Below are 11,817 nucleotides of genomic sequence, written 5' to 3' on the forward strand. Positions count from 1 at the left end.
GAAAGTTATGACGATTTTCCCCAGGTCACCTGTTTTGAATGTAATTCAGGAGTCTGCAAAAAGACCAACTTCCTCAGATCATATCTCCGCAAATATCGCGCGAAAAGCTCTGAAATTCAGACCCAAGGTTCAACGTGATTTCTTCTCAAATGGGTTTTTTTTGCGACTTCTGAAACGTCACAGAAAAAAAGTTATAGCGAAAATTCCACGATGACCTGTTTGGAGCAGCGAAACCCTAGAATCCAAAGCTCTGATACCAAATGTTATGAAACCAGCTCAAGAAAAGATAGAAAAGATAGATCAACGCCTTAGAATTCAGCCTCTTCGAGGGGGCAACCTCCTTTACATTACATAAATGAACAATTCTTGGATGATACAAATGACAAAACCTCCTTTCTATATATAGGAGTCTAAGGAGTCACAATATAATCCAGCCGACCTAACAATAATAATATAAAGCCACAAAAATAACAATAGAGGGATTCTATGGGGCACAGAAATAACAATATGGGGGTAATAGGGGCACAACAATATAAATAAGGGGTATAACTACAATAGTAATGGGGTAATCACTAGTATTATAGGGACCCAACAGTGTAGTAATCACCACCATTAGGCATGGAGTCAAAGAAAACTCAATTTATAGGTGAACATTGTTTTGTGGAAGGTGAGGCATTTTTGACTTAACTAATGTAAAATAAACATTTACAGTTAATCACATCAAATTTGAAGGAAGTTGGAGAAATATTACATTGAATTCTGAGTAATCAAACAAGCTATGAAAACTTATAATAACATATAAACATGAAGGGATGAAACTAAACCCAAAAATGAATCTCAGGTTAAAAACAGAGTATTTCTTCAACTGCACTTCTTATTAACTGGAAAAAATATACAAAAGTGGTCTTTTTCACACTCTCGATCCTTTGCAGAATGAAAAAACTACAAACATATAGAAAAACATCTTCATCTACCAAAGTAAAAAATCTGCCACCTGGGGCTAGATTCAATCATCATCCTAAGAGACCTAATCCTATTTGACTTACAAAACATATTTGAGATTTCTTCGCGATTTTTTGTTTTAATACAATTTGAATTCAAAATAAGATTCTACTTATTTATGAGCCCATAAATATTTTGTTTTTGAACCTTATCGAATCCAAGAAAATGATGAGTGTGCTAGATTGCTAATGTGCTATTGCCACGTGGATGTGTTGACCTGGTTTACTTTGCTGGCCTGGACCTCCACCAAGTCGAATTTCAAAATTTCTGTAAAAAATCTAGCTAGGAAAAATCCTATAAAATAAGCTTCAAATATAAGTGCATATCTTCCAAACCCTGATATCTGTGTAACAACTGAGAGATGCTTTTGTAGATGAGCTCGTGTTGAACAAAACCTTCCTTCATATTTCAAAAATTATTTTCCATTTGATCAGAAAGGGAGCTTAAAGTTGACTACTAAAACAGTCATTTCAAGAATTTCCGTAGCAAATTTTGGTAGCAAGTTACAAAAACATCCCTCTGGTACTTTTCTCATATTTCTGTAAGTTTTGAAGTCAACTCTTATGCATTTTAGCTAAATATATAGTATCAGAACTCCTTTAACCAAAAAATTTCCTTGCATTTTCCTCAATGATAAAGATTTTCCTTCTTATCACTCCTTATAACTTATTTAACCATCTATATTGCTGAAACTATTAGTTTAGCGTAGTATAGGCAAAAAAGTGAGGAATTTACAACACATAAGGAGTGATTGTTATTTCAACTATGAGCCCAAGATTTATTTTTGAGAGTTCAACTTTGATCATCTCTATTTGAGTTTCCAATGCTTTAACTCGCCTTTGCAACATATTTATGTCTGCCTATAGCCAATTGTTCCTTTTGTACATTTATTTTCCTTTTCAGAAATTTTAACAACATTGCTAATTTGACAAATTAACTCCAAACTATCTAAAACTTATCAAAGATAATAGTGGCTCCAATGGGGATGTTTTCCTCCATGTGGGGCAGCAAAGAACAAGCAGATCCAATGTCTGACCATTGGGTTGATTTGAATTTGAAGACTACATTCAAACCCACTCACCAAACTGATAAGAAAACTGCAAACCAACTCGAAACCAATTACTATTGGTGCAATGTGATATCAAACTATTGTACAAACTAAAACTGACAACTGTAAAATGTAGCCTAAAGCTGAAGGAAATGTTTTCCCAACAAGTTTATTTATGTACCAATAACCCTAATCTAACATTTGAAAATCTACCTGCTTAAGTCAAGCAATATGAAACATCCAGTATAACCGGTCAAAGAGCTTATCCAACACATGGGCTCCTTGACTATTCTTAAGTTGATCATCTATTGGCAACTCAGCATAAAAACTGAATCCATAACCTGAACTTATAAATGAAAGAAGCTCCACCTTCATTGATGACTAGAATAGACTTACCAAATGATCTTGACAATCATGAAAAATCACCTCTTCTTGATGAGTAAAACCATAAGGGCTGAATTCATTCATAACTGATGGCTTCTTTTGTCCTATGTCTTCAATTCCAAGAACATCATCAAATAAAAAGGCAACAATATATTTGTCTTCCCTTCCATGTAAATCAACAAAAACATCCATACATTCTTGAACATCTTCAAAAATGACGTCCATATTGTGTGCATACGAACTAATATTTTGCTTATCAAACAATTCTAATTTGACCTTTGGTAATTTTTCTTGAGGATTATCATCTTGATTTTGAATACTAAGAAATCCTATACAAATAACTTTATGCACATCATCCACGTAATTTTGATGATCCTCAAATAGAATAGGTGAAACCTGTATATTCAACTCTTAATGTAACTCGGGTTTACCTAAAAGTGAACTTTCATGCACTTTAATCGGGACAACATCATTATGATTTTCCACGGAAAAATGTTCTTGTCTAGGTAGACCACTTTCATCACATGTTAACTCATTATTCATAATTTTCATGTATGTACTTTCAACAACATGACCTTGAGGAGTTTCGTCTTGACATAAAATCTCAGAAAAGAAATGGGCTGAAAAACAATTCGAATGATTTGGCTCATACCTTTGATTGCATATAGATTGACAAGGATGCAAATTCTCATAAATTTCATGTAATATGACTTGACTGTCAAATTGTTGATATGTTTCATCTTGAACTAAAGAAGAGACATCTGTTTGTTGGAAAACTTCTTGATCACCATGAAAACTATCTTGGGAAGGAAATTCATAAAGTGCCTCTAACATCTCCTCATCATCCCTGCATTCCACATCATCATCAATAGTTTCAAGATATTGAATGAAACCCTTACAAAAATTACAATAGTCTTGAAACAGTGGTAAGGAAGGATGAGACTTCCCATAATGTCCAAAGAATATTCTATGGAAATCTTTAAGTGAACACAAGCTTCCTGATTGCAACCCTTCATACCATACTCTAGCTTTGTCTTCTAGGGTAGCCATAAACATATTCATGAAAAAATCCTCAGGAAACTCAACCCTCAATCTACATACATGCATATGAAATCTAACCAAATGCAGAACAACATCATCTTTCATTTCATCTTTGAATATGGGAAGATGGGTTAACAAATCAACATGAGGCATAGGATTTGGAAAACCATAGATATGAGATCGATCCATAGGAGCATGCCTGACATATCTTCTTCATCTTGGAACTTCTTGAAGCAATTGATATTCAAGCAGTGAAGTAACCATGAAGCTTTTATCTTTTGTATCTTTTGAGATTGGAGTCACCAAGGTAATATCACAACCTTCAGACAACTCTAGTTTCCTGTTACCCTCAGGAATCAGAATGAAGAGACTCAAAGAAAATCAGGGAAAATGAGCTTTTCATCTCCTGGAAGATGCAACAAAAATGTTATCACCTTATATGATAGAATGGGTTGTGTCAACCTCCAACCAAGACTAACTATTTCAAACAAATTTTAGCTAGAAGTTAACCCTTCTATCATGAGAGGGCCCTCTCAAAGTAAACAATATGATGTTCTAGATAAAACTCAATTACAGATGGCTAACTCTGGATTTTTGTGTGATTCTTGCAATTAAAGAAAGTGTAATAATCACCACCATTGGGTATGGAGTCAAAGAAAACTCAATTTACACATGAACATGGTTTTGTGGAAGTTGAGCCATTTTTGGCTTAACTAATGTGAAATAAACATTTACAGTTAATCACAACGAATTTGAAGGAAGTTGGAGCAATATTACATTGAATTCCAAATAATCAAACTAACTATGAAAACTTATAATAACATAAAAACATGAATGGATGGAACTAAAACAAAAAATGAATCTCAAGTTAAAAATAGAGTATTGTTGCAACTGTACTTCTTATTAACTGGAAAAAAATATACAAAAGTGGCCTTTTTCACACTCTCAATCCTTTAACACATATTTCATTAAATTTGGAAGTATTTTATTACAAGGCCTTCTACAACATTCATTCTTTTGTAAATCGCCATATTAGCTTTATTCAACATCAAAATAATTTGCAAGTAATTTCAAACCAATTAGAGATCATGAATAGGTCAAACATGGGGTTGTTATGTACAATAGTATCAATACACAATAGGAGTGTGAAATCAAACTCTTAGAAGAAATTGATTTAAGCTAAATCATATTAGTATGTCAAACATCCAATAAAGATATTATAGTTATGGATAACATGCTAGATTCCTCAATGTTTAGATTTTATGTCTGGCAACTCTAACCCCCTTTCCCCCAACCTACGGGGGATCTTTTGATTGAATGATGGTGATGTGAGGATCTTATTGTAAATGACAAGGATAGGTGTCCCTTGCATTGCATTGAGACTAGTCTACTAAAACCTTAGTAAAATGTTCTTGTGCTCAATTTCCTACGGTCCCTTTGTGCCTTTATGAAGCACTAATCCGGCGGTCATCATTCATCTTCATAGCATGCAGGCATCCACTATAAAAGTTATACATTGTTGATCTAGGTATTTCAAGAAGGTTAGGTACCATTGATCTATCTCCACTCAAATCCAAGTACATCAAATGAGATTTCTTAAATGGGTATTCAAGTCATTCCATTATGATGGACAGTGTCACAAATTGAAGTAAACAAGAAACCTTAGTGGTGACTTCTTGTAAGTAGTGGAGGCAAGGGTTTTCAAATATTAGCACAGTTAATGGTAGTGCGGATATTGATCTCTTCTTGTAAACATTGTCAAAACCAATAATAGTCTCGATGTAAATTTAGTGTCAACCAATTGTATGCAAAATCATGATTGACCATTACTTTCACTAAGAAGATAAAATGATAAGCATTTTAATGGGGGAGAAATAAATGTGAAACATAACTCATGTATTTTAGTTGAAATTTATATAAATCCCTGTGTTCTTTAATTATTAAATACTTAATGTAAATACAAATAAATTATCATTAAGATATTGATTTTGAAGATTAAACATGTATTAAAAGGCATTCATCTATGACACTTGATTTTTCATGTAGCCTGAATAAACCACTTAAATTTGATTATCAATTAATCCTAAATAGTTTTGTATAAGATAAATCTTTACTTGCATTAATAGCTTTATTTCAAAAATAAATTACATTTATAAACTTATATGAATACATATAACTAAATGAAATTCAATAAATAACTTCTGAGTCTTGTTGGATTTTATGAGATAATTTTAAGTACAAATAGTTTATTTAAGAATTCAAATTTACAAAATGTTAATATTGATGGGAAAAGCATGTCATATGGTGTAAAAAGTTTAAAGGCATCCATTTATGGCCCATCTCTTGAATGAGCTTAAATAGTCTACTTAATGCTCATGGTGAATTTATTAATCCATGTTTTATTAGAAAATTCATTTTCTTTACATGGTTTTTTATTCTAGAAATAGCAATTTCACATTTATACATTCACATTAAACCACATAATAGTTAAATAAAAATCAATTAATGTTTTCTTGACTTATTGACTTATATGACATGATTACATATAGGAATAATTAATTTAATAATGCATAGTTAGAAAAAGTTGTCAATTCAAAATAGAATAAACCAGTTAAAACTCATAAATAATTAATTTTAAATTATTAATTTTCTAAAAAATATATTTTTTACTTACATTGAGATCTTTATTTCAAAAATAAATTCCATTTATACATATATACATTCTAAATATAATTTAATACATACTTGTCTTGTTGGTTTCAATAAGACTATTTCAATTACAAATAATTTATTTAAGAATTGAAATTTACCAAATGTTAATAAAGGTGGGAAAATCAAATGCCATATGTTGCATAAAGTTTAAGTACACTTATTTATGACCCGTACCTTGAAATAACTTTAGCGATCTACTTAACATTCATTGCCAATTAATTATTCCATGTGTTGTTAGGAAAAACATTTCATATTACATGGAGTTTTATTTATAAAAAAAAGTGCCACATTTACACACTTAGATTAAACTTCATGATATGAAAGTAAAAGTCGATAAATGGATTTCTATAGACCACTTAAAACTCATTATCAATTAATTATAATTTGTTTTGTAAAATATATATATTTACTTACATTAAGTTACATTTAAAAATTGCATCACATTTATGAACTTCTATCAATGCATATAGCCAAATAGAATTCTTCAAGTCATATTGGATTCTATGAAATTATTTAAACCACAAATAAACTATTTAGGAATTGAAAATGACAAAATGTTAATATGGATTGGAAAATCAATGTCATATGGTGCAAAAAGTTTACATACAACCATTTTTTACCCATCTCTTTAATGAGTCTAGATGGTCCACTTAACATATTGTTAATTAATTATCCCATGTTTTATTAAGAAGAGAATTTTGTTTTTCATAGAGTTTTGTTTCAAAACAATACAATATGAGATTAATACAGTCTTAATAGATTATGTGATAGACAAATAAAAGTCAATAAATGGATTCCTTATTAAATTAAATGAGATGAGATGATTGCATATACAAATAGTTGATTCAAGAATATATGAAAAAAAAATATGGGTTAGAAATTGAATGCCCTACAATTTAACGAGTAGTATTCGCTTATGAGCCATCACCTGTTAGCCTACATAGTCTACTTAATACTTATTATCAAGAAATTAAAAGACTTATTTTTCGAAAAAATGCATCATATTATATGGCTATTATAAATCACATTTATATACTCATATTAATGGACATAACTAAGTACATGTCAATAATATAATTATAGCTCAAGTGATATGATTTCAGTTTATTTAAAATATAAATTTACAAAAAAACAACTTTAAATAATGAAATTAGATGCCTTATGATTCAAAAAGTTCAATGACATAATTCATCCATGATAGTATGTAATCAAACCTTGATAATCCACTTATCAATCATTATCATCATATATATGTTTTTTTAAGAAATGCAAAATTATTTACAATATATTTTTATCTAAAAAATTACATATCACATTTATGCATTCATATTAGTGCATTTTATATGTAAACAATGAATAACTGACTTTGTGCCTTGTTGATTTTCAATATGATATGATTGCAATTACAACCATTAATTTATTTTAGCATATAAATTTATGAAAACTATCGATTGAGAAATCACATATCTTATGCTTCAAAAAGATCAAATCTTTTACCTATGACACATTTATCATTAGCCTTAATAGTGAATAATGCATTGTGAATAGTGAATAATGCACATAACATTTATCAAGTAAATTATTATAATTTCTTTAGTAAGAATAGCACCTCCGTTTGCAAGGAGTTCTATTTCAAAACTTATATTTCACATTTATATATGATTATTGACACATATAAGTAAACATAAGTCATTAAAAATAACATGCCTCGATGGTTCATGTAAGATAATTTGAATGGCAAACAATTCGTTTAAGAACACACACGCACGCGCACACACATCTTAGAAAAAGAATCAATACAACAAAGTCATTGCAAAAACATTTATAAATAATAAGAAATATACATATTAATATAATTGGCAATTCCCATATATTTCAAAAATTATAAAATCATACAAATTGATTCAACAAAAACTATGTCCAAAATGTATTGAAAAATTGGAATGTACTTTTCAACAAATTTTTAAAAGAAATTATCTCCATGAATTACAATGAAGTACATGTTCTATTGAACATTCGAATGTACTCATGTTTTTGTTTGATACAATGAAGTGTCTTAAGAAAGGGGAATAAAACCTGCATAAGCCACATATCTTACTCTTTTCCTGTATATGATTTTATCACGATGTGGTTTGATCGATATCTAATGAATTGAGAAGTATGCTTTTCCGTATCTATTAGCAATACATTTGATTCTTCATAATTATCTCCATATTGCGACCACACATCAATCAACTTTTTCTCATAAAATTGTCTTGCTCTCCCTACTTCCAATTTTTTTTGCAAATGACAATGATACCTGTCCCATGCAAATTTAAAGTCCGCTATATCAATATTTGATTTTATTAAGTACTTTTCGGATGTACTTGTCAATGACATTTAATTTCCATATTGCAACATCATAATTTCTTAAGCAATATTTTAATACTTCTGACTGAAAAGGCCTTAAAAAATAGGACCTATCACCAAACTACCAATCTGGTTCTCTTTGAATATGAAAAATTTGTTCATCTTTGGTGTATGATTGGAAGAATACTCTTCCATTTCAAATATCAACAACATCTTTTGACTTGTAGTAATTCCCATCTGCATCTGCACTACAACCGCATGTATGATATTAATATATCTCCACTTCAACACTTCATTGCTTAAGGACATAAAAACCTATCATTTTAAAAATGATGTTAATATTTATTATGAACTATTTCCATTTGTATGCAAACGTAATTTCACAATGAGTTCAAAGTATCACAAAATACAAATACAATTGCCCCATTAAAATGAACAAACAAATAATATGTTTACTTTATACATAGAGCCTAATACCTTTATTTAATTTGTATGGAATAAAAGTCGTATAAGAATGCATTGACCCACCATTTAAATCATTGATTTTATTACTTGTAATGATTTATTTAATTGCAATTGAAAAATATAACTATAATGGTCTAGTACAAGTAAACAAACTAATTATATATTAATTTTCACATACAATATAATACAATTTTTAAATTTCAAACCTAATAAATTATATGTTAATTTATAGAGTTTCTACCTTAGTTTTTTTTTGTGCTTCTTTTAGTACAAATTGTATGTTTATTGTTGGTGCTACATACAACTTAATAGAATTTTTCAACTTATATGAAATAAAAAGGGTTATAAGAACGCAATGGGTCATCCTTCAAATTACTAATTTCTAAGAGGTATAACGATAACTTAAACCACACTTAAAGCAAATAATTGTAATGATCTAATTAAAACAAATAGACCAGTTATCTATTAATTTTACATACAATGTAATCCATTGTAAAAAATATATATATAGCATGGGAAATTTTGATATGAAAACATTAAATGACTATTCATCTCACCAAAAATAAAAAATCGAAATCAAAATATTTTATTTTTAGTAATGACAAACCAAATCAACAATTCTTTTATTAGTGTTGTGAAATAAAAGTAATAATTCATAATGTCATACATATAATAGCATGATATAAACATCTGTAATCTTAGGATACTTCTAAATGTAATTGAACATCCTTCAAAATGGCTCGCACATCTGTAGCCTTTTTGAGTTTATGCAATATTCTCCATAGCTCATTGATCAACCAATTATCCCCTTGATTTGCTCCAATGAATGGAGGGGCAAGAATCACATTTTCTTTTGGATTCTCTTTCACTCTCTCAATTAAACAAACAACTATAATAGTATTGTTTTGCATCATATTGGGTATGCATTTCCCACACTTTTTTCATTGAGTTAGTGTGTATAACTTCCGTTGGATTGTCAATGACCCTATGTCCCTTTTGTCGCTTATAGTCTGAAGCCGTCCACTTAAACACAAGTTTATTTGTAATGTTTCTGAAACCAACTTTTTTAGAAATCTTGTTGTGCTTTGTTTCAAAGCTGTCGTCCAAATTGCAATGTCAAGAGATTCATTTTTGAAACACATTTCAAAAAGTGATTTTGCATGTGGATGAATCCAAAATAATGTTTTCTCTATTGTGTAATCAGCATCAGCTCCCATTTTCTCAATATGCCCTTTGTTTGTTGCTTCATCATCAATGCTATGATAAAAAATGTCCTTTAGTTCAAAAATAACTAGTTTCTTTTCAGTTATTTTGGCTACAACACAATGGAAAATAATATAGTCAAACCATTTTATTCATGTTACAAAAATTACTAAAAAAATTGTTGAAACGATACACTTAACTTGAGTGGTTTTTGCACTATTTATAAATGAAACAATAATTTCTTTTAGGATCTTGATAGGACTTGGAGTAAACGTGTTAAACCTTCAATCAAATACCAATTGTACTTCTTATTAAACCTTCAATCAAATACCAATACCAAGAAAAACATTAGTAATGCAACCTTTAAAAAGAAACACACACACACACACACACCTTTAACATTACTTTGATTGTTAATTTTATCCTTTTTATTTGTTCCTATAATAAAAATATACAAAGTTATGGTAGTTACAAGCATTTGAGTTTGAAGAATAATAAGATAAACAACAAGACAAGTTATAAGTATCTGATATGACATTATCTTCATATTTGTAGCGTTGCACCTCATCATCATCTTAGTTACCTTTATTTGTTTCCAAATTAAACATATAAAATATTTGAATTGTGAAAATGAATAGAATCATTAAATAACAAGGAAAACAAGTGGAAAAATTATAAGTAACTGATGTTATAGTTTGTTCTTGATTAAAGTTTTGTTTAACTTTCATTCGATCAATGTCTTGGTTCTCTTTGCTTGTCACTATAACAAACATAAAAAAAATGTTATAAATTGTGACAATGAACAAAATTCATTAAACTATACAAAAAAAGAATCATCTATAATCGTCCATAATAATATTTTGGTCTTGATTGTAGTTTTGTGGGATAGTACCGTGGTCATTATATGCATTCTCCTTATTTCCAACTATAATCAACATATGAAATGATATGAATCACAATAATTTAGAATAATAATAAAATAAAAAAAGATACAGTTACAATGATTAATACCCATTTCTATCTCCATCGTTCCATGGTCATTGTCTTGATTAATTTCATTCATCTCATAATTCCCTATAATAGTCATCCAAAAATTTTATGAATATGGAAATTAAATAAATTGAAAAATTATCAAGAGAAAAAACCAAACAAATTATGTACCTGGTATGATAACTTCTTCCTCTCCTCCTTCTCCTCCTATTTCCATCTCCATACTTTTTTCAACAACATAAGCACTATGTTGATTAATTTTTTTCTTCCCACTTTCATCATTGTCTATTTTAGAATCTCCATCATTAGTCATTTTAGTAAACACTTTGACAATTAAGAACTATGAAAAAAATAGTATCCAAAGTATTTTAAGAAGAAAAAAAATGAATTGTAGTACCCGAATTTTCCAAGAAGTTAATGGATACCAGATTTGATAGTGGAAAAGATTTGTAATTATTTAACATGAATGTCCTTTGTGACTCTGTTTTCACAACACATGAAATTCTTCTTCCATACGTACAACAAGCCTTGATTAAATTTTTCCCCGCATAAAGAGAAATAACCACTTTTGCATCACTACATTGTTGGTGTTTTTCCACTACATCCATCCAAAAATCATAATC

The sequence above is a fragment of the Pinus tabuliformis genome, chromosome 4_1 (assembly GCF_031772625.1).
Source record: "Pinus tabuliformis cultivar Carrire ecotype Pingquan chromosome 4_1, CPIR1, whole genome shotgun sequence".
In the NCBI taxonomy this organism is placed as follows: domain Eukaryota; kingdom Viridiplantae; phylum Streptophyta; class Pinopsida; order Pinales; family Pinaceae; genus Pinus; species Pinus tabuliformis.